At 42.2% G+C, this 23,780-nt stretch overlaps 1 long non-coding RNA gene and 1 pseudogene across 1 annotated transcript in view; one reads left to right on the forward strand and one right to left on the reverse strand.

The window, feature by feature from the left end:
* LOC141571106 (uncharacterized) overlaps window positions 1-23,780 on the reverse strand; it is a 230,181-nt gene that overhangs the window by 174,926 nt on the left and 31,475 nt on the right. The window lies entirely within an intron of this gene.
* LOC141571321 (small ribosomal subunit protein eS24 pseudogene) lies at window positions 14,398-14,776 on the forward strand (annotated as a pseudogene).

Consider the following 23,780-nt stretch of genomic DNA (forward strand, 5'->3'; position numbering starts at 1 on the left):
TGATGTTGCTGTCTTTGAAGACGGAGGAATGAAGCCACAAGCCAACGGGTGCAGGAGTCCTCGAAAAGATGGAAAAAGCAAGGAAACGGTCTCTCCCCCAGAGTCTCCAGAAGAAAAGCACCCTACTGACATTTTGATTTTGGCCCGGGGAGACCTATTTCAGACTTTTGACCTACAGACCTTTCAAGGTAATAAATGTGTGCTGTTTTAAATCACTGTGTTGTGTACTTCATCACAGCAGCAATAGGAAACTAGTACACATATATTTCAGATTAAAATATGCAATTGCTCATTCACATGCCAATCTTTTGATATGGTACCAATACCTTATATTGGAATGCATATCACAGATTGGAATTACATAAAGTTCTTAATTAAGTCACACCCATATGTTTGGCTACAATATCCAGTTCAGTTTCATAAAGTGAAGCAGATATTTGCTAAAAGACTGCATCCAAATATAAAAGTAACTCTTACAACTCAATAAGAAGAAAACCAATACAGCAAAAATAGGCAAAATAGTTAAAAGAACACTTCACAAAAGAAGTTATAGGAATGGTCAATGAGCATATGAGAAGATGCTGAATATCATTAGTCAGAAAAATGCAAATTAAAATCACAATGCGATACCATGACATACCCATTACAGTAACTAAACTTTAAAATACTGACAGTGTTAGCAAGGATTAGACTTTTAATTATGCAGCATTTGAAATAATGTATTTTATCTTTTCTTAGAAGTTACAGCAATATTTCGACTGACTCTACAATTTATTCAAGAAGCAAACTGATGGATTTTCCAAGAGAGATTTTACATAATTTTTAAGATTGAAATTATTTTAAGATGTATATTCAAAGAAAAAAAATATCAGACTAGGCATGAGACTTCTTTCCCAAAACAGTACTTCAGAAGACAAAGCAGCAAGACGAACAGAGTATCAAGGAAAGAATTGCGTGACCCACAATTACTGTTCATGTGAAAGGGAAAAAAATAAATCAATCATTAAAGAAATACTGGTGAGCCATGTAACAAAGAAGAGGAGAAAAAGGAGGAGGTGGTAGAGGGCAAGAAGGAAAAAAGAGATGGGAGGAGGAGGAAAGGGAAAGACAGGAATGAAGGAAGGAGAAAGGGACAGAGGATCCAGGGGAGCTGTGACAGTCATTCATGAGCTGAAATAGGAGGATGTTTGATATGCTTGTGGTTTGTGTTAGTCTGTGCTGACGTAGATAAATTACCAAGTTCTCTCATTTTATTTTTCTCTCACTTCTCCATAGTCACAGAATGCCCTCGTCTGATGTTCATGTTCTGTGAGATGATTTCTGTCCAACAGGAGAACATTTTGTCAGTAGCTGCTTTTCTCCTTTTCAATAGTTTCCTCCAGATGGTGGAGATAAGGTGAGAGCTAATCCTAATGCCGTTGCTTGTACCTCATGTTCTTGATGCTTCATGTGCCTGTAAGAGGCACAAATCTGGCAAGATTTCAGTAATAACTACTTTTAAAGAAAAATGTCTTTGTAACTAAACGAATGAAACAGTTCGTTTTCTTTGTGCAGAAAATGATGAGCTCTCTCCCACTCCTCGATTCCCACAGAGAACCTCCAAGGCGTTTGCCGTTCACAATAAATATGTCGGCTTTGTTTACTTGGTCTGCTCTCATAGTCACAAATACTGATTTATATCAGTAGATTTATTTAAACAGCAAAAAAGAGCTTCCCCAAATGAGCACTTCTAAGCCAAGTTTCTGGCCAGTGGGAATGTTTCCCTTTCATTTATAATTCTCTCCAAACAAGGTACTATCAGGTGAAGTCTAAGGAACAGCAAGCGCAACTCAGCTCACTGTGGCTTTGTATCGAGCTTCAGCTCCAACAGGGGCTGACTCCCACAACACAGAACCAACAGAAACCAAATGGTCCATTCCCCTTGGAAAGAGTAGCTCCCAGGTCTCAGTGAGCAACAAAGAGAAACAGTACTTCTTGGAAAGTGGGGAGGCTTTTACTATCCTCAGTTTACCTTCAGAGTGTTGCCACTCTGAGCTTTCTTACCATTTTAATCCTCTCGGCTCAAGGAAACCAAAATAAAAAGAATACACTGGTACATTTGGTAGCTTAGCTATCTTCTAGACTCTCCTGTTGAGTTGGTCACAGAAGATGGCCAAGCTCGATTAGGCTAGTGTGCCTCTGCAGAACTGGAGATCCTAGACTCGGGACAGAGCTGGAGCTCAGCTGTGCCAGCCCAGAAGTACAGAGACACTCTCAGCAAAGTAAACCCGTCTGGGGATGCGTCCTGTACTGTGATCAGTGGCAGGGTTGGAGAATTCACTTTCTGCCATTTTCCATCCTTTTCCCATCCCCTGCTCCTGGACTCACAGGCATCTTCTCCAGTCCCTGGTCAGTTGATCAGAGCAGCCCTTCCTTCTAGTTTCTAGGACATTATTCTATGACAGACCCTTCCAGGAAAAACTTCACAAGCGGTTGGTCCCTGCTTGTTTCTCTGATTTTGCCTTCCCCAGCCCTTCCCAAAGGAAACACCTGATGACCCATTTACATACAGCCCCAGGTCTGATGTGGCAGGAACAGAAAGTATAGCAGCAGCTTGGGATTTCAAGGTGGTACCTGGACCTGATCCCGTGGCCCACGGACATAGGATCTGCCCTGGGTCAGCAGGTAAACCGCTTGTCACAGCTTCCCTGTCTGTCCCCACCCCACCCCTGCCCCACTCATTCCCTGCCCTGCAGTGCTGAGCCAGACTCTGGGACATAACTTCTTCTTTGATTTTTCCTGTTATATTCCACTGCTCTTTAGGTCCACCTGAGCCCAAGGAAGCCTGATTAGGGCACAAAGGTCATGCCAGCCTCTTCTGGGAGACTAGGTACTATTTCAACTCCCTGTCACTGGCTAAGGACCTCATTTAAATTAAATTGGCTTTATCCTTTCCAAAGTCAAGCCTTTCACATTTATTCTGACCTGAACCAGAGAGCTCCAATCCTCTATTCTTCTTCAGAATATGTTGTACTAGCTGGGAAGTAAAAATCAGATACTCTACAAACCTCAAATCACTGACGTGATGTAATCATGTCACCATTAAAGGAGGGCACCTGTAATAAGAAATCAGTTTTCTGTGAATGATGAGTCTGAAGCCGGTTTCTACCCCACGTTGAAACCGGGTTGGTAGTGTAGATGGCCCTCAATGAACAGGGAGCACATATGCATGAAATCAAATGCCTGCTTGGAAAATATCCCCATGTCAATTGTGTGATTAATCAGCTCCACATAAAGGTCACATTATAAATATCATTATATATGCTAAAGTTCAAAATATGTGGCCCCTTCTAACGTGGAGACTCACATCCTTTGCTGAATGTTAAATCACGATTTCAAAGGGCTCGCACTTCTTCTCCCTTTCCCGCCTTCCAGGATGGTTTTGAGAGTTACCCATTTGCCCTTGGCAGTGATGAATGGAGCGTTGTACTAATGCTGCGTGCCACCATTATTCATGTCCCATCCTCTGTGCAGGACTTCCAATTGTAGCATCCTAGAAGCAGAAGCAAAAACTGCATTACAGAAGAAACTTTCGTCTTCCTGATTATAATACCTGCAAAAGGCAGGCTTTTCTGTTAATCTCGGGTACCTTCCGCGATTGGGGGGCAGGGGGGAAGCAGCCATTCACTCGTCATACATGTGCAGGGCCCATATCCAGGCAGCGGCACACAGAAATGGAATGTGTGGTCCTTGGGGTCTATCACTGCAGCCTGAAGAAGCTGAGCTGATAATCATAACAGCCCACTGCCACATCCTTAATTGGGCTGTTATGGGTATAAATCAAGAATCTCACTGGAGAGAATCTGTTTCCCAGAATTCCTCACTGCCAGGACCCAGGTGAGCTCTGCTGAATGTAAAGTATTCCAGCATATTCTACTTCTCTCATTTCAGCCTATTATAACCCAATTCACACTTATTCAGAAATGCGCAGGATTTGTCAGAGTCGTCTCTTTCTCCTTTTTTAGTTCTTAAAGCAATACCCAAAATAGGGTATTCAGTTACACAAATTTTATCTGAAGGATATTGGCCAAAGATATATTTGTTCAATATGTATAATTATAGCAACTTTTGTCATAATTAACAAAGAGGCAGAACAAGTGACAAGCCCATCAGAGCACAATAAAAGCATCAATTTGGATTACAAGATAGTCCATTACTGTAGTTGATCATGGTCTCTATTAAGTCTTAGAGCTGCAAAGGTTGTAACTTTGCCATCTGCCATTTCATCAAATGGTTTATAGGAAAGCTTCTGGCCTGGAGAAAAATTGTAATGCAGCTGCAGGCTGCTTGCATCTCTCTTTTTAAATTGAGACCTTTCAAAAAGTCTAGGATCCAATCCAAACTGTAGGAAAAAGGTAAATGACTTTATGTAGTATAGTGCCCACAAACCCTGGAATTCACAATTGTGAAAGTTCGACCATGATTTATTTTGAACTTGCTGTACAGACATACCTCATTTTATTGTGCTTTGCTTTATTGTGCTTCACAGATACTGTGTTTTTTATAAGACCCTTGACCAGCAAAAAGATTACAACTCACTGAAGGCTTAGATGGTTAGCATACTTTAGCAATGAAGTATTTGTAATTAAGGTATGTACATTGTTTTTCAGACATAATGCTATTGCACACTTAATAGACTACAATATAGTGTAAACATAACTTTCACGTGCACTGGGAAACCAAAAATGTGTGGCTGGCTTTATAGCGATATTCTCTTGATTGCGTTGGTCTGGAACTGAACCTGTAATCTCCAAGGTATGCCTATATCCTGGGTACTGTCCTAGCCACTGGGGATACCTAGATAAAGGAAATATAGTGAGACCTGGCCCATTACCCTATTAAGAAATCTTTACAATCGCTCTCTCCACATAGACACAGCAAACCTCTCGCCAGGTTGCCAACACTGGAAGCTACTACCCAACCTCTTTATAGCTGTGGAGACATTGTGAGAGGAGGGTAGAGGCAGGGTCTTTGCTCCTCCATCTGCCCTGGCTCTCCTTCGACCCCCACCCCTTTTCTGAGTCCACAGTAGATTGAGTCCTCTTAGTCCAAGACTAACTCCTAGAGCACAGACAGATAGGAGAGAGTCATGGGTCCATTCCCAGATTATATAAAAACCAGTGTACCTAAACAGGCAACCTCAAAGTTCTTTAAGTGGCTTAGGTTTTACAAGGTAAAGAGTCTTTGGGGCAGCCAGTTAGCTCAGTTGATTAGAGCTCAGTGTTCTTAACAACAAGGTTGCCGGTTCTATCCCCACATGGGCCACTGTGAACTGTGCCCTCCACAACTAGATTGAAACAACTACTTGACTTGGAGCTGATGGGTCCTGGAAAAACACACTTAAAAAAAGTAAAAGTTTAAAAAAAACAAAAAAAAGAGTCTTCGTAGCCCTAAGACTGAAGAGAAAATAATCAACTACAGCTTCAACTGATCTATTTAAAAAAGAGTCAGGGTCAGAGAGCAAACAGGGAATTACTTATCTATAATGCCAGGAACTGACCATTTTCTGACAATAGGCCCCCTTTTCTCAAGAGCTAAGGATGGATCTATTCCGTTGACATCTGAGGAAAAATTGGCTACACCACCTCATGGTGGGGCATCATCAGAAGAGATCCCACTTGGTGGAAATGGCTGATGAACTTTAACAGTGGCTTCCTACTCTATCCGTTGATCTCCTTCTCTATGAAAGCTATAGTGTGTGTGTGTGTGTGTGTGTGTGTGTGTGTGTGTGTGTGCACGTGTGTACACAGAGGAGAGAAATTAAAACAAGCTTTTAGAGTCTCTATTCCTCCAATCTCGTAGTCCAATCAGTGAGATGGACAAGTAAATTGCAATAATTGCAAGAGTGTCTTTAACTTCACACAGCAGACATGTCTTGTGGGCACTGAGGAGGGCATGGTAAACGCTGTCAGGTGAAGGCAGAGAAGGCTTCATGGAAGAGGTGATGACCAAATTGACTCCTGAAGGATGAATAGGAATTTCCAGATAGGGTGTCAAGGCCATTCCTGCTTTGCTTAGGTGAGTAGTCCTCAACCTTTAGTAATGGAGAGTTTGTTAAAGCACAGATCGCTGGGCCTCACTCCAGAGCTTCTGACTGAACAGGTCTGAAGTGGGCCCACGAATCTGCATTTCTCACAAGTTCACAAATGATGCTGATGCTGAGAATTGCGGCTTCGGTGCAGGGTGAGGAGAAGAATGGAAAAAGATATGCTGGGAAATAAAGGATCCTAAAGGTTCCATTCACTATCTGGATGATAAGGACTCATAGATAGGTCTTTAAGCTACAAAGTACAAAATCATACTTGTGTTTGAGGAGGACAACTCTGGTGGAAGTGTAGAGGGGACAGGTAGTTCTAACATGGTTCCAGTCAGCCAGTCAGGAAATGATGAAGTTACAATAAAAGCCCAGGGGAGTGATGAGAACGTCGGGGATGGATCTGGGGTAACTTATGTGAAAATGAGAACAAAAGCCTGTTCTCTTGAGCAATCCTCTCAAAGGTGGGAAATACATCACTGTCTCCTTTGCCTACAGAAACTGATATTTGCTCTCTTTCCTTATTAAAAAATGCATGATATATCTTCTGGGAAAGGACACACAGATTTTAGTATTATTTACTTAACAGCCAAAAAAAAAGTGTTCATTCTTTTTTCCAAGAAAAAGGGAAGCGTCCTTATTTGATGAAGTCAGAGTAGCCTGTGGGTCTTCCACATGCATCTCTGTGACGTACAAAGCCCTGAGTTAAGGGTGCCTGGGAAATAAAAGGGGTAGGGTTGGGAGAGCCTGTGTGTTCACCATTTGGGCAGAAGCAGACCAGGGAAGGCTGGAGTAGCGCAGGCTAGTGATGTAGAGAAGGCCAAGAGTGGCAGAAATACCAAAAGCTGGTGCTTCTACAAGGAACAGAATGGAGATTTCAAGGAAGCCTGAGAAATATTTGGTAGGTAACTAAAATTCCTGCAGAATATATATTAGATGAAGGAAATACAAAATATTAGCCGTAACATTAATAAAAGCTAACATTTATTGATGGTTACTGTCTTAGCCTGGGTTCCCCCAGAAGCAGAGCCTGAGACAAAGGCTCACATGCTGGTTGATTTAGGAATGGGACCCAAGGGAGCAGGAGTGTGGAAGATGGGAGTGGCTTGGGAGCCAGGAAAGCCAATCCCAGGTTGCAGGATAGAACCGACCACCACTCTGGGCCATTGCTCACTCCATCCCATAGGATCTAGTTTGCAAAGTGTTTCTCAGGACCCAGGGAAGAAAGGGGGCAGGATTCACCCATGGACTGCCTTCTAGTGGTCAAGGGCTGACTCACAGGACATTAAATCTCTTGCACTTCTGAGTTGCATACACAGGAGTGCCCACACAGAGAAGCTCTGAGCAGAGAATGGTAAGGAGATTTCAGGATGCACCTGCACCGTATGTCAGCATCAGAGGTGAGGCCAAGAGCGTGTGTGATGGTATGTGAAGTGCCCAGTACACTCGCCAAGGGCCAGGTCCTGCGCCAAAGGCTTGGCATGTGTTCTTTTATTTAACCCGTACAACAAACCTGTAAAGCAGGCATTGCTAGCCCCACATTACAGATGAGGAAAAGAGAGTTAGAGGCCCAAATGAGAGAGCTGGAAGTGGCAGGGTCAGAATGTAAATCAACTTCTTCACACTTAACTACAACATTAGGGTGTACCCAACATATCAAACTAGATGATAACTTGGGAAGTCAGTTGAGGAAGCCATATCAACAGACTTTAAAATACTTATTAATGTTATTTCTATCCTAGAAATCTAACTTAAAGAAATAATCAGAAATGTCCACAGATCGATGTTTATCCCAGTCTTATTTATAATGCATTAGACAGATAGATAGATAGATAGATAGATAGATAGATAGATAGATAGATAGAAGATAGAGACAGATAGATGATAGACAGATATTCAGATAGATGTATATAAATATATGGATAATGGCATATCATGCAATTATTTTAAATGGCTATGAAAAAACATAATGACATAGAGAAATACTTATGATATTAGGTTAAGAAAAATATATACCTACACAACATATAGTATGACCTTGACAACATACCAAATATAAATACATAGGAGAAAAGACTGAAAGGAAAAGCCAAGATAATACTAATTAAAAATTTTTTCTTCATACTTCTCAATATTTTTTAAATTTTCCACAAAAACACATATTACTTTTATGATCAGTGCCATTTTTGTTATTTTAATATGCAGCGGGTGAAGTGACTATTACCCAGCAGGAGCTCCCCACTGATGCTCAAGGCCCCCTGCAGCACCAACTGAGTTGAGCAGTCTGTACACATCACAGCAGCTGCTGCCACTGCTGTCACTGAGGGAGCATCTTTTACGGCTGAGAGAAGACTACCTATGTGTCCTTCACAAAACATCTCCAAACTCTGTGCTTGGAACCTAGGACTGCGTCTCTACTCCTAGGCTCCAGAAACATCCCTGCCACCCCAGGTTAGGCATCCATGCAGCCTGGCCACTATTCTTTGCATCCACAGCAGGGCTAACACTCCTGGAATGCTTGTGTAGGAGAAGAACTGAAGTGGGGGCAGCCCGGCTGCAGGTCTGGTCTGTCAAGATGAGCTCTCTGTCCTGGGCAAGGCTAGAACTCCTGCCTTCCCTTAAGTTCCGGGACGCTTCCCCGTGCCTAGAGAAGATAAGAACGTGGGAGGGAAAGAGGGCACTGGGTCTGCACCTTCTCCCCCTTTACTAATTCCTCCAGTGGTCCTTCTACTTTCACAGCCCAGCCTGCCCGATTTCTTCATTCCCCATGGAGAGCATCTTATATCGATAGGATTTCCCACTTCTGAGCCTGCCAATTAGTTTCTTCCTTTCTGTGCTCTTTTTAGGAATGGAGGTGCCCCTTGCTACATCTCTCCCATAATTGCTGTGTGCACATTTCCAACATTATTTGATCTTCGGAATTTATTCTCTCTACTTCCCTTCTGGGAATAATTCCTGGAGACCCAAACCTAGGAGAGTACTGTACTCGGAATGGTCACAACCCAGTGCTTCACATTCATGTTTCAAAAGGCCACATGTTTCCCTTTCGTCTTTTAATAAACAGTGGGAGCTATTTCAGGGAAAACAGAGTTGCTTGGCAGGGTGTCCAATGGAAGAGACAAGGCTGTAAATTCTAGTTATAACCTGAAGAACATTTGCAGTTCTATCTCACTCTACGTTATCAGACATCAAAAGACAGTTTAATGAGGGAGTCGTTTAGAGGAAAGCCTGAAATGAACGGTTTGCTATTTTAGTGGCTATACAGCATACTCGTATTTTAAATAGTATTCCTATGTATCCACAGAATTTCACATATCATGGGGTCCACCTTCCCTAAAAAGATGTGAGACTAAAATACCCAGCATCCTTTGCAATGATGTCATGGTAGATGTTTCACAATCTGCTTTCCAGGGAGGTAAAAAGCCCCGATTTGTAGCATTTGCCAATTTCTATGGTGTGAACACTCCTACTATGCCTATTTCAAGTTACCAACAGTTTAAAAACTGGCCTATAAAGTCCTTGAAACTTAACAGTCAGGTCTCATAAGCTGATTTGAGCTAGCTTCAACATACCACTGCACAGGCGTGTGACTTAGTAGAGTCCATAATCACGTGCACCTGCGTGAAACAAGCTTTGAAGGGAGATGAGAGAAACATGCAGAAGCAGGAGCCACATGGACTCAGTGCTTTTGCAGTGTGGCAAAGGAAGTGTCCTGTTTGGAGTGCAGAGGACACGGGGGTTCTAGTGTCCTGTCCTGGCACCAGAAGGATGAGCTGCTATGTCTGTTCCCACAGCCGTGGCAGCAGACCATGCCTGGAGCAGATCCCAAGTGTGTTTGAGCATTGTTCCTGACTTCAGGGCATCCCATCTGTGGGGACAGAGTCACAGAGAGCAGTTTCCAGGCTCTCGGCCTCACATGGAGGGGTGCTGACTCGGGTAGTGGATGGTCATCAGCTGTGGCTGATTGACCGACAGCTGTAACCAGTTAGCCAATTAGCCACTGATATAACTGCCGTGGCTGCGCTGGTTGGAGAGTCGAGTCGAGAGAGTGAGTCGAGAGTCGAGTCAAGAGTGGAGTTGGTTGGTTGGCAGGCAGACAAGCGGACAGCAGGTTGCACGTTATGTGACTCCAGCCTCCAGTGAGACTATAGTGCCACCAGCGAGACTATAGTGGTATGACCTACCTATGGCTCCGTGGGTGTTCCTTTTTGTCCTAGCCATATCCTGCGTTCTTATGGGGGGAGCGGGACTAGAGACCCCGCAGGCTGCCCCGCATGACAAATGGCGGAGCGAGCAGGGTCTCCCGCATGACACCATTCACCTGAAGATTCTGTGAATTTCCTTATATTCTTTAATAAATCCCTTTTGTGCTTTGATTGCATAGAGTGCATTCTTTCATTTGCAAATAAAAGCCCTCACTGATTCTGTTTGAGGCAGAGATACTTGTAAGCAGAATTAAAGACTGCTTCCATGAAATCTGTCTTTAGTTTGATTTTCACCAGGGGGTGAGTTTCATTCAATCCCATGTGCTCCCAGATGGTAGCAGAGGTGGACAGAAACCACTGCAAAGTTGGACTACTCTGCACCCCAAGATGTGGGAGGGGTGCAGCTATATTGCGCAAAGGAGCATCTAATAAGAGTCCTAAGAAGACTTGGGGAAAGTGAGGAATAATTCCCTCCACCTCAGCAGTGTCAGTTCTCACACACACAAAAACACACAAAATATATGAAAAACTCCTCTCACTAGCAGCACAGGAACCATGACAATTATGCATCATGTACATTTTGATAACTTCTAACAAATAATTAATTCATCAAACTTAAAATATTGTTCTAACACTTTATGGACTACCTTCCTCCAGGATACCTAAAATTCTTGTTAAAAATTATTTCTGCTTTGCCAGATCTCCTGAATCAGAAATCAGAAATTTACATTTTCAACTTGTGCTCACAATGTTTGAGAACCAGACATTTTTGATCAACATCACAGAAAAAGGCACTCCCCCCCTAAAATATATATATATATTACAAACTGTAACAGAAAATGCTAGGTATATAATACAAATTACTACTTGGATTGATACTAAAGCCCACATCTCTTCATAAACCATGTATTCATTAATTCCTTTATGCACAAGTCCCTTCAACAAACATTTCTTAAGCCCGTGCTTTTGCTTTGTGTATACACATATTCAACAGGACACTGATAGGTGCAGGATGCAGGCATGTGTTACCAGGCCTGTGCTTGTTTTTTCTGCAAAAGCAGAGATGTCTACTGCCTAGGAATCTGGGGAGTCGAGCTGTCTCTTCCTCCATGCTCTTTATCTTTTTGCTCCAAAGCGCAAGAGCATGGCATCTTTTCACATAGGAATAAATGGGATGCAGAAAGTTTCTCTTCCATTCAGTGTCCCTCCCATCCCTCTGCCATCTGTGCCTGGGCTGTCTGGCTCTCCGTCTCTCCATATTGTGCTATCCTGAGATTCTGTCCAGAATAGAGAGCAGTAAATCAAGTCTATCTCCAAAAGCCACACTGAAGAGTAAAACAGACTCAGATAAAAGACTGTGCCTTTGCTGACGACTGAGGCCTGCCAGCCCCACCAGCTAAGGTAAGACTGATTGATGCCTTGCTAAAGAAATGTTGTATGGATTTCATTTCCCAGCTTGCCCTCAGTGCCCCCTCAGGTAAGCTTTTTTCATGCCTTTCTGACATTTATTCATAAGAATAAACGAATTGTTTGATCTTTCCAGATTTCCCTTTCAGTGAGTAACCTAGAAAACAAAAGATTTAAATACATAATTTCCAGCCCTCAAACCACTGGTTGCAACTGCAAAGAATAAGAAATGAACAGACTCTATTCTGTAACCAACCAACGTGTTTACATTTATTATTATGTCTTATATGCCTAGCTACAAGCTTCCTGCCCTCAAATCTCATGGACTAGAGCAGGGCCTATCAACCTCAGCGCTACTGACATTTGGGGAGGGATAATTCTTTGTTGCGGGGAGCTGTTCTGTACTTTGGAAGGTTTGGGTAATATCCATATCTTCTAATCTCTGGATATCAGTAGCACTCCCCTCTACAGAGGTGCCAAACAAAAATATTTCAAACATTAGCAAATGTCACTTGGGGGACAAAATCACCCCTGGTTGAGAAGCACTAGGTAGACAGACATGTAAATAAATGCCTATAATGAAATGAGAAGGTGGTGGAAGGCAAAAGTGTATCGAGTGCTACAGAAAGAAAAATTCACTCCACCAGGGAAAATGAGGAAAACAGAAGAGAGGACAAGTGAGTTAGAGTTAGAGCTTCTATTGTCGGAAATAACTCCATATTTTGCACTCAAATTAGCCTTCTTACACCAACTACTATCTGTTTGTCTAGCCTCTCTCATTTGATCCTTTGAAGTTAATAAATTCAAAAACTAGTCATCTATATAAGTATTTCCCAGGTCACAATGACACTGTCTGAATTCACTACTCTGAACTCGGGTCTTGAAAGAGAAGATGGGGACAAGATCACTGCTGGAGCCTCGGCCATGGTCAGTGAAGAGCAGGGCAGAGAAGAGAGCAGGTCCTGGGAAAAAACTTGAGAAAGCATCAGTGGATCCTCTATCGCTAAGCATAAGCCTCCAAATTCACATTAAAAACAGAACAAGGAATGTATAGATGATGTGTTATAGAATTGTACACTTGAAGCCTGTATAATTTTGTTAACCATTGTCACGCCAATAAACTTAACTGAAAAAAAAGTCTGGATAAGAACTTTAACAGTCTGATGTATTTTTCTACTGTGAAATCAAACGAAAGTGATCTGCAGCTATGGAATGTTTTTGAATGTCATAAGTTGGAGCCACTGCATTCAGCGCTTACCCAGAAACTCTACACCTGCGACCACTGTTGTCAGCTACTGGTATTCCCTTTGCTCTCCTTCCAGGCTTTAACTGTTGGCTCCTCTCCAGGTTAAGAAAAGTTCCCACTGAAACGGCAGGTGCTCAGACACTCATTGCTGCAGGCCAAGCATGCCAGGCAGCCACACAGTGTCACTGTCCCATGTATGCACAGGTGTATGCACACTTATTAGCATTAGTTTAATGCTAATAAGTGAACAAAATATAAATGAAGGGACTGGAGTGAAGGCCTTGGAGAATGGTGGAGTGAGAACCTCCAAAAATCCATTCCTCCATAAAAGCAATGAGAAAGTTGGCAAAAAAAAACTCATGTCCAGGGCCAGCCCGGTGGCTCAGGCGGTTGGAGCTCCGTGTTTCTAACGCCGAAGGCTGTCCGTTCGATTCCCACATGGGCCAGTGGGCTCTCAACCACAAGGTTGCCAGATCGATTCCTCGACTCCCGCAAGGGATGGTGGGCTCTGTTCCCTGCAACTAAGATTGAACATGGCACCTTGAGCTGAGCTGCCGCTGAACTTCTGGATGGCTCAGTTGGTTGGAGCGTGGGCTCTCAACCACAAGGTTGCTGTTTCGATTCCTCGACTCCCACAAGGGACAGTGGGCTGTGCCCCCTGCAACTAACAACGGCAACCGAACCTGGAACTGAGCTGCACCCTCCACAACTAAGATTGAAAGGACAACAACTTGACTTGGAAAAAGTGCTGGAAGTACACACTGTTCTCCAATAAAGTCCTGTTCCCCTTCCCCAATAAAATCTTTAAAAAAAAAAAAAAGTTACTTTGTCAATAAGTCAACAAACAGCAAGGGTGGCAAGGATGTGTTGAAAAGAGAACCCTTGTGCACCATTGGTGGGAATGAAAAGCAGTGCAACCACTATGGAAAACAGAAGGTTCCTAAAAAATTAAAAATAAAAAAAACACATGTCCAAATAAAAATTTTCAGAGCTCTATAAATTAACTAAAGGCTTATAATGATCCAAGAATTATTTATCCAAGAAAAGTGGCTGGATCTCGGTAAAAAGGGCACATGCTGTGTGTGGTGTTCGAACTTGTTCTATTACCATCCTGTTTCAAATCAGCAAGTTTGCACCATTATTTGTTGAACAAATGGATGCAGTTTGCTCTGATGGATTAAGCATGAACTGGTTTGTGTGGTGAGGTCAGTTTATAAGCACATAGGAATTTTTTCATGTAATTATTCCTTTCCTTTTCCTCATAAAAAACCCCTTGCTTTCATCCTGTAATCGGGACATTATTTGGGTTTCTGCCAGAACCTATGTTCCCCTAATCGCAATTCTTTGATCCCAAATAAGTGCTTGTTGCTGTTGCTACTCATTTTGACTTTTTAACCTTAGGTTAATATACCAAAAGATGCTCTTATCGTTTTTCCTCCCTGGCTGCTTGAAGGTCCGCCGCCATCATGAATGACATAGTAACTATTCGGACTAGGAAGTTCATGACCAATAGACGACTTCAATGGAAACATGGTCATCGATGTCCTTCACCCTGGGAAGGCAACAATACCTAAGACAGAAATTCAGGAAAAACTAGCCAAAATGTATAAGACCACACCAGATGTCATCTTTGTATTTGGATTCAGAACCCATTTCGGTGGTGGCAAGACAACTGGCTTTGGCGTGATTTATGATTCCTTGGATTACGCAAAGAAAAATGAACCCAAACATAGACTTGCAAGACATGGCCTGTCTTGCCTCAAGAAAACAGTGAAAGGAACGCAAGAATAGAATGAAGAAAGTTAGGGGGACTGCAAACCTAATGTTGGTGCTGGCAAAAAGTGATGTGGAGATTAGATGACAGAAGGAGTAAAAGATTCATCAGTGACTTTGTGGTGATTGACCAGATTTTTCATGAGAGGACAAATAAACTAAGAACTTAAAAAAAAAAAAAAAGATGCTCTTATCATCCCCCTCACTCAGAAAATTACAAGTTTTAGAAGCTCTGTGCCAGGATCTGGGGACAAAAACCAAATATGTATCTCTTATTGTATCACAGTATCACAGAGGCACATTGATTCTTTCACTAAAGAGAGAACCAGTCTACCAAATGGATGTGAGTCTTACAAATGACCTCAGCCGCACCCAGTCCAGAACCCAAAAAGAACTCAGTGTGAAAGACTATAAATAGCTTCATCCCAACTAACAAGAGAGGAAGTTGGGGGAAGTTTATAATCTCCCATGGAGCCAGGTCCTATTTCCTGTTGAAATTATTTCAGAAGTTCCTGAATAAAGTCCATGTTCCCTTTCTGTGTTGTGAAGAACTGCTGCCCAAAATGACAGGCTGGGATTTCCCATCCACTCCATCCCACCCCACCCCCACCATCTCTAGCTCAGTTGGACCCTTGACATATAATACTTGCTAGCAATTTTAGGGCAGAGGTCCTGTCTTATTCATCCTTATATTGTAAGCACCTACCACAGAGCCTCAGCATAGAAAACTCTCAATTGTGTTGGAATGAATGGTACTAAAATACTTGTTGAATGAGCTATGTGTGTATGGGCCCACAATCATAACAACTTGAAAGTAGCTACAGTGAGATATTTGAGGGAATAGGTCCACGTGCCCATCCCAAGCTGAGCCTGCTCAGTCTGACGGAAAGAAGGATGGCAGATCTGAGTAGAGTGGCCAAGAACCAGAATCTTCAGAGAAGTCAGAAGGCCACTGGCCAATCCACATAGTACCAAAGAGTTGAGATCACACACTCCTTTGCTACTGGTTTCAGGATGTAGACTTGATTCCAATGTGTCCTGAATCTGTGTATTCTTTGATTCAACATGCAATAAACCCAGGTGCAAAACGCCCCTTTGTGAAAGACACAAAGAGAATTAGGGCCGTCCAGAGCCAGCAGAGATCCTTTGGAGATGCACTGAGATCGTCATAACACAAAGTCGAATGGGCACGTGCCGTAAGAGGGAGATAAATGAAATTCTACTTGACAGGAGGTCTGTTAACAATCATCTTCCAAGACGATTTTTATAAGAGAAGTTCTTTCTCACTTGTGACTTGTAAATATATATGCACAGTAGAAATGAATTATGAAGTGTTGGTCAGGCTGGTCCCTCTGCTTAGAACACTGGTCTCTCCCCACCCCTTCTCTTGGTTAACTCCATTCATCTTTAGGTCTCAACTCAGAAGTCAGTTCCTCCATAATATCTCCTTTCATCCCCCCAAGGTCTGTCCTACATGCTCTGGGGCATGTAGCATTTCCCTTATCAGACTATTTACTACACTGTATCCTAATTATTTGGTAATTTTCTGTCCTTCTGATTAAAGTCTGTGAAGGCAGCATTGCATTTGGCTGGGTCACCCTGTATCTCTGCTCAGGGATTGGTGCATAGTAGGCACATAGTGAATGTTTGATACGATTTATCTATCAGTCAATGCAGAGCACATTTAAAGAGCCTCAGCAAAAATCAAAGTGGAATAACACTGAGTGGCCCATCTCCTCATCAATTTAACTGAAAATGAAAACGAATTAATGCAAATTTTCCACACTAAATATATAATTCAAGGCTATAAGCCCTAACCTTCACGTATGGAAAGGTATTCATTGGTACTAGCAGTAAATCATAGAGGGAATGAAGGTAGAGAGATAATTGGAACCCAAAACTATCCAACATCCGTCTATTCCTACTATTAGTCTCCCCACCACAATACTTTTTAATACAACCACTAATAAAGAAGGAGGGAAACCACATTGGGAGTTCCTCTCTTCCCTCTTCTGCCTTCTGCCTTCCGGGAGCCTTGAGAATGAGCTAGCAATAAGCCAAGAAGAATGAGGAATAAAGTGAGTGAACAATCCCTGCATCTCAGCTTTCAGTTGTCATGCACTGTCAGTTTCTGACAAAAGATCAGAGTCGTGTCCAGTATTCAGGATTCTGTGTCTCCCGTCCTGGACCCTCTGCTCAAGAAGCTGCCCCAGACATGCTGCCTGTGCACTAAGAACCAGGATACCCTGGGAAGTGGGTCCCACTCCCATCAGCATCACTGTCACACACTCCTGGACAGCCACTGGATGTGACCCTGAGCACTAGGATGCAAAAAACAACCCGTGTCACACTTTTCAATGAAAATGCTCCAGTGTGATCTGTATCCGTGCAGACTGCTTTTTCTATAAGCCTGTCGCTGCATGTGATGCCTCTATTACATACACAGCCTCTGGCACCACGGACAAGGCTGAATTGCTGCCCAAAATCAGAACGTGCTCAAGCAGATCAAAATATGAAACAGTGCTTAAGCTGAGGTGGAGAGCAATTCAGAGGCACAGACATCTAACTCTTAACTCTTTCTTTGCTTCTGTCATTAATTTCCAATTGGACTGTGGCCGCCTAACTGGATGCAACATCACCACCCTCCTCCCTGCTCCTCAAAACCATTATCACCACCAAAAATCACCCAGATTCCACTACTTCATACAATGTGATTCACTGGATTCTAGCAGAGAGGCAATGGAGACCAACATGACATCTTTCATTTCCAAACAGAGTCCGGGAAAGCCTCCTCTAACAAATCCCTCCTCTAACAAATGCTTGTTTTCAGGCACTCCCAGCCATCCCCAGGGGTTCCCATGCATACCCAGATGGAGAGTGGCACTTTCCAGTCTGAAGCAGCTGCTCCACGGGTCACCCCCAGGTTACCTCAGCTAAACACCAATTGTTATAGCAAGGCCCACAGATTAATAAAGCATGTACAAAGAGACAGCCCTCTAAATAATTAGATTTCCTATTGCAGATCATGGGAAGTCATGCCTGATCCAAGACTGCCTGCAATTCTGGCTCCTTTAACCAGCTCACCTGGGAGCAAATAATGTCTTTTGTTATGAATTTCAGGTGACTTTCTTAAAGCACAGGTGAGAAACACAGGACAGAGTAACTCCCAGTTCTCACCCGAATGCAAATGTGTTTCTCGGTCTGAGCTGGAAGGCACCAGTTTGGTGGCCATCAAAGCTCCCAACTAGAATGAATCCACATTTGAGGAGGGTGAGAATAAGGACTAATGTTAGACTTTCTTGAATCCATATTTGGGTGGCATGAGAAAAAGAACTGATAATGGACCTTGTATGCATTGATTCTTGCAACAGTTTTTTAAAAATATTGCTTATTACAAAAGTTACTAATGGTCACTGTAGAAATATAGACAAGCATAGGAAAAATGAATAAATTAACAAAAATCCACTTCCCAAAAGTAAATCACTTTTAAGATTTCAGTACAATTCGTCCTTTCCATTTATGTGTGTGTGTGTGTGTGTGTGTGTTGTTGTTGTTGTTGTGAGTACTATTTTGCAATTCATGTTTTCACTCTATAAAACTGCTACATTAACAATATTTTTGTGCAGTTTTAGAGACCATGCATATGGGTACTAAAAAAAGCTAACATTTATTGAGCTAGGAACCTTGTTGTATTATCTCTCATTAAAAGATGAACTGAGACATTTTAAAATGTTTAAGACTTTATTTGAACAAAAATCAATTCAAATCAGGCCATGCCAAACTGGAAAATTAGGAGCACTCCACCAACAGAAAGTAGGGGAGACTTTTATAGAGAAAAGGTGGAAGCAAAATAAGGAAATTACTGATTGGCTCTAGCTTAAAGTCTAATTGGCTGTGGTTGGTTGGTTGTCCTTAGGTTTCCATCTAACTTTAGGCATTTACAGGATTAGATTTGGTCTGGTTACCTACAGGACTAGAGTCACATCAGTCTAATGGCCTCTTTGTTTAATTACCTTAACACTCTCTTAATCTTCACAAGGACTTCAAGTTAGACACTATTACATTTTACCATTTTTGAAATGAGGAAGCAGAGTTGTAGAGATAAGCTTTGTGACGTCTATCTGTGCTCCTCCTTTGCTTCTCCTCTTTCCCCTATACCATCCTCACACAAAGCAGACAGAAGACAGTTTCCGTCCCCTTCTCATACCTCTCCAAACAAGCTACACTTTGCCCTGTGAAACAGGTCACTAGGCAGCTCTTCCAGACCATCTCTGCTGGGGCACAGCATACATGCAAGCAACACAGACCCCAGCCTCTCAGCCACTGGCTCCTGACACTTTTTTGCCTGCTTCCACCCAGTGTCAGACTTGGACTCAGTTTTATTACTAATGTGGGGGACACATAGCACCATTTTCTGTGAAGTGTTCCCTGTGTATCATTTGTAAGTCATACTTCATGGCCTCTACTTCTGTCTGGCTACACCAGAAATTTTGTTTCTATCACCTATTATTAAAGAAGGTGTTGAATTTTGTTCTCCTCCTTTTTATCTCGTTTTGAATTCCTTTTCTTCCATTTCTCTTCTCTTTCACTCTATTTTCATTACTATTTAAGTCTTTGTAAGACACTATTTGTTCTCCCTTCTCCTTTTGTTTTGTATGTTCACTGCATCTCACCCTGATCCAGTCCCTTCCACCAACTAATGATCTCTCAACTTCATTTTCTGTAGATATCACTTTGGTGTAGAAGGTCCCCTTCCTTTTTCTGTTGCTGGTTTGCTCATTCAAGGCTGCTCTTGCCATATGGAGGAGCCAATGAGACCAAAATTGACAAATCCTGGCTGCATAAAATAAAAGGTGGTGGAAAATTATCCCATCCGGAAAAACCTGCTAGCTGTTGCCTAACACAAACACTCATTAACTGATCAAGTGAAAACTGTTTCCCTGACTGTCAGTTTGTCTGCACTCCAGTTACCATTTGTTCCCAGTACAACTAAAACAAATATGATGTTGTTATGCTGAAGGGTCTTTCCTAGAGCCGCTACTCTCGGTCAGCATTCAGCATCACAACAGGTTACACCACATTAATACAAATAGAGTAAAGAGTGCAGAAAGGCTACGATGCACCCACTGTGCCATGGAGTCAGCTCTGCTCAGCCTTCTAAGAAGGCCGAGTACTCCTGAGACAGTTCACTGCAGTCCAACCTGCTACCTACAAACTGGGCTGCTTAATTTCACTTGTCACCGATAACTCAGCTTTAGGAGTCAGAACAGTGCAAGCAGTTTAGAGTGAGACGGGGGCAGCCTGAAACACCATTCATTCTGCTTTGTGGGCTGACTCTCCAGCAGAGCATTAGGAAGCACCTTTTCAGTTGGTTATATTCCTTTCCCACTCCGCAGTCTCCAGTTCCTACTGTCTCTTCTCTGTGGCCCTGCCTGGCCCTCCATTTTCACATGCACGTGCACACACACGAAAATATACACCCAAGAGCCTGACTTTCAAATTGTACTCACTGACAGGAAACAAGTGATGTTTATACCAGATCTTTTGTTGTTGTTTTTCATTTGTACCACAATAGAAAATAAAGAAGTAAGACAAATAGGGCTTATAAGGAGGACAACTCCCTACATATCTGCTAGACCTGACCACTGAAAATCTCAGACAACTGGACAGCCCCCATGGGACTGGTCTCCACAGGCCTGCTGCTTTAGGGTCCCAAGTGGTTGGCAACCTCACCTGAAAATAATGAACGATCCAAGACTGCACGCTGTGGCCTGCTTTCTAGAAGTATATCCAGTCCTGACCTGTCCTCTAATAGTGACACTGGAGAGCCATTCCGTAGACATTAGTGTTGCAGTGACCACTAAAGAGGCTCCCATTTGAGTAATATTACTATAAGATCAAAATCGTGTTGCTGCTTTATTTCAACATACAGTCTCTAATGCGAAGCTAAGTGATAGTGGTACGACTCCACTTTTCACTGAGCTAGGAAAGAACTGGCATGATTTTCTCAAGGATGACAGAAACATGCAAAATATGTCAGGATACAAATATCTCACTTAAGACCAAGTGCACAGGATCAAGACAAAGTCTATGGAGAAATAAGAAGAATCATTGCTTTGGGAAGATCTCAAGTAGGTAGGAGTGAGAGGCAAGATTTTAAATAGCTACTGCCAGCTGTAAAAATAAGTGAACTGTAAATTCTTCTGACTGTGGGTTTCCTAAAACCACAGAGACAGAAGTATTCCTGAGATCCTAATACAGGGAAAGTTACTCAAATAAATACTTCTTAAGGGAATCGATGCATTAAGAGGAAGCATTTGCAGACTAAAAGCCACATAATACACAGAGGTTGCATCCTGACAGGATACTTGTTAAAAGAATCCATTTGCGGCTCCAATATTCAGGGTCAGTAATTTCTCAGAAAAAGGTTAATGGAAACAAAACAGAATTCGGGGCACATCTCCCAACAAGTGTGCAGAAACAAGCAAAAATACATCCTCGGGTATAGAATGCAAAATTATTGCAACATCCTACTGAGTACAATTTGTGATCAGTGCAGTGGACAATCGCAGGAGGCTGGATGCACGGAGGCGTGTGTGTGTGACTGGGCAGGTGGACTAAGGGACCTCTGGTCACTTCTGTCCAGAGGTGGAAATGATCCCATGTCTGAAGGCAGAGAGTATGGACATGAATAAACCAAGCAGTGACCGGATAGAGCTGGAGAATCTTTCTCAAATCACCCTCCAGCCCAGATGCTGCTCTGAAAATGTTATGAATGTGTCACAGATTCACAGAAACTAGGGAGAGTTGATTGAGAATGAAGCCATAAATCTGAATGGCTATGGTCTAATCTTCCTGTCTGGAAAGAGAGGAAATCTGATCTAGGCATCAGTATTCTAGAAAGGTCGGGACAGTGAGAGTCTGGTTTGGGTTGCTGAGTCTAGAGCAGCCGTGTTCTCTGGAACATCAAAACCACTGAAGATCCCAACAGACCAAGAGAAGGATCAGCAAGAGAAGATGTCGAGAGGGAGTCTAGAAACACCAGCAGGACACAGGAGCCTTGGGCACAGAGGTTTGGAACAGGAGGAAGGAGTGACTATGAGGCTGGAGGGAATCCTTCCAGAAGGCGAAGTCAAGGCTATCTCAGTTCAACGACTTTTGAAAAATACACCATGGCATTTAACAGGCCACACAGGTATCCACACAAGTCAACCATAGCAGGTATTTGCATCCTTTGGCTGAGAGCGGTGCATGGTCAGGCCTCCATGGATGGCTTTTAGTGAGGTCTCACTACCTTCCAGGTGCAGAGCTAAGTGTTCTGCATGCAACATATTAGTGAGTCTTCACAGCAACCCTCCATCCTTACCAAACCCCTCAGAGAAGTAATATTTATCAAGGATTGATGGATTCTAAATTGTAATCTTCAATAAATGAGAAAATCAGAAAGCTAAACTACAGGAATGTTTTGGGCACATGGTGCTTACCCTACCCCCTAACCTCATAATCCTTTAACTGAGTAACACTTTGGCATTACAGCTGATATTGTAAGAAGCAGTCATGGGAAAGGAATTATTGTGCTTCATGTAAGGGTATCATCTATAGCAAATGCTCTTGATGAGTCCCCAAGGGACATAACTCCTTAGAATTAGGAAGACTAATTCTTAGAAGGACTTTTATAGCTCTCTTAGCACCTGGCTTGTTTTTATATATATAGACCCCGGATCATGCAATTGATCCTGTTTCCCTACTTGCTTTGGCTGCCAGGTAGCTCCAGGCCAGATCTGTGGCCCAATTCAAAGTGTGCAAATACCCTGACTGCATTCCATCTTTCTTGATCCACGTTTTCAATTTAGTTATGTTTTATTTTTTTATTCTATAAAATTTTACACATTGTTTAAAACACTTTTGTACAAAATCAGATATAAATACATACGTACATACATACATATATATGTACAGATCTAAAAGTGCTATGGCCAAATTGCAAATACAGTGCAGGTAATAATGGTTTCATGTATGTACCATTGAAGTTAGTGAAATTCTTGTCCCCTGTGAAAATTATTTGTTAATATTTATAAGTAACCCAGTTTTCCTACTTCACATTTTTATTCCATTTTCAACATGCCAAAAACCTGAATTTCTTAATTCCTCATAGAGGAGCCAAGCCCTCTACTTTATATGGAACAACTTCTCCACCTATTGGCACAATTTAATATTGCAAATATCTTGAAACCAAATGTTCCCACATTACTCTGAAAAGACTTTCCCCCCATTAAGCCTCTCAAAAAGTTCACACTGTCAAGTATTAAATACATCTCCTCTGCATTAAGCTTTTTGCCTTCAGGGGTCAATCAACTTCTAGAAATTAAATTCATGGCATGAGCACTGGGCTGTGAGGCTTCCTGGATCCCAATCTCTACCTCCTAAAGGAAGTCAAACCAAATGTTCCTAAATAAGAGGTAAACGAATGAAGAGGTAATAAGCACAGATAATCTACATCACGTTAAGATGTGATAATCACTTTTAAATCATGTTTAAAGGCTGAGTGAAACACTGGAAGTGCCTACATTTCAATCCTCATTGGGAATAGTTTATAAGTGATCAAATATATGGGCATTCAAAAGGGCCAATCAATTTTATAAGTATTTATCGTAGCCCAATAATGAATATGAGATGGAATCAGTCTCACCACTCCTCACCTACCAACAAATCTCTACTTTTGAGTAAAGCATTCCCTTTATCTGACCAGGCAATCCCATTTTTCTTGTAAACAAAATACATTACTCTTGACATTTTTTTAAAAGCATAAAATGTTCTCAAAATCCCCATAACGTTGCAATCTCTATATGACTCTACATCTGCACTGAATTCATTTATGTGTACATCTCTTGTGTTATTACACAACAGATCCGAGCTTAAAACCCACCTCTTCCATTTATATAAAGTGTACAGCCTTCAGCAAGCTACTTTTACCTCTACAACTTTCTTTTCTCACGTGTACATGAAAATCATACTGATTACCTTATAGGAGTGTTGCAAGGACTAAATAGTACTTTTTAAAATGTCTAGCACTTAG

This window comes from Rhinolophus sinicus, chromosome 16 (genome assembly GCF_057876585.1).
Source record: "Rhinolophus sinicus isolate RSI-liver-muscle chromosome 16, RSI-T2T, whole genome shotgun sequence".
NCBI classification, from domain to species: Eukaryota; Metazoa; Chordata; class Mammalia; order Chiroptera; family Rhinolophidae; genus Rhinolophus; species Rhinolophus sinicus.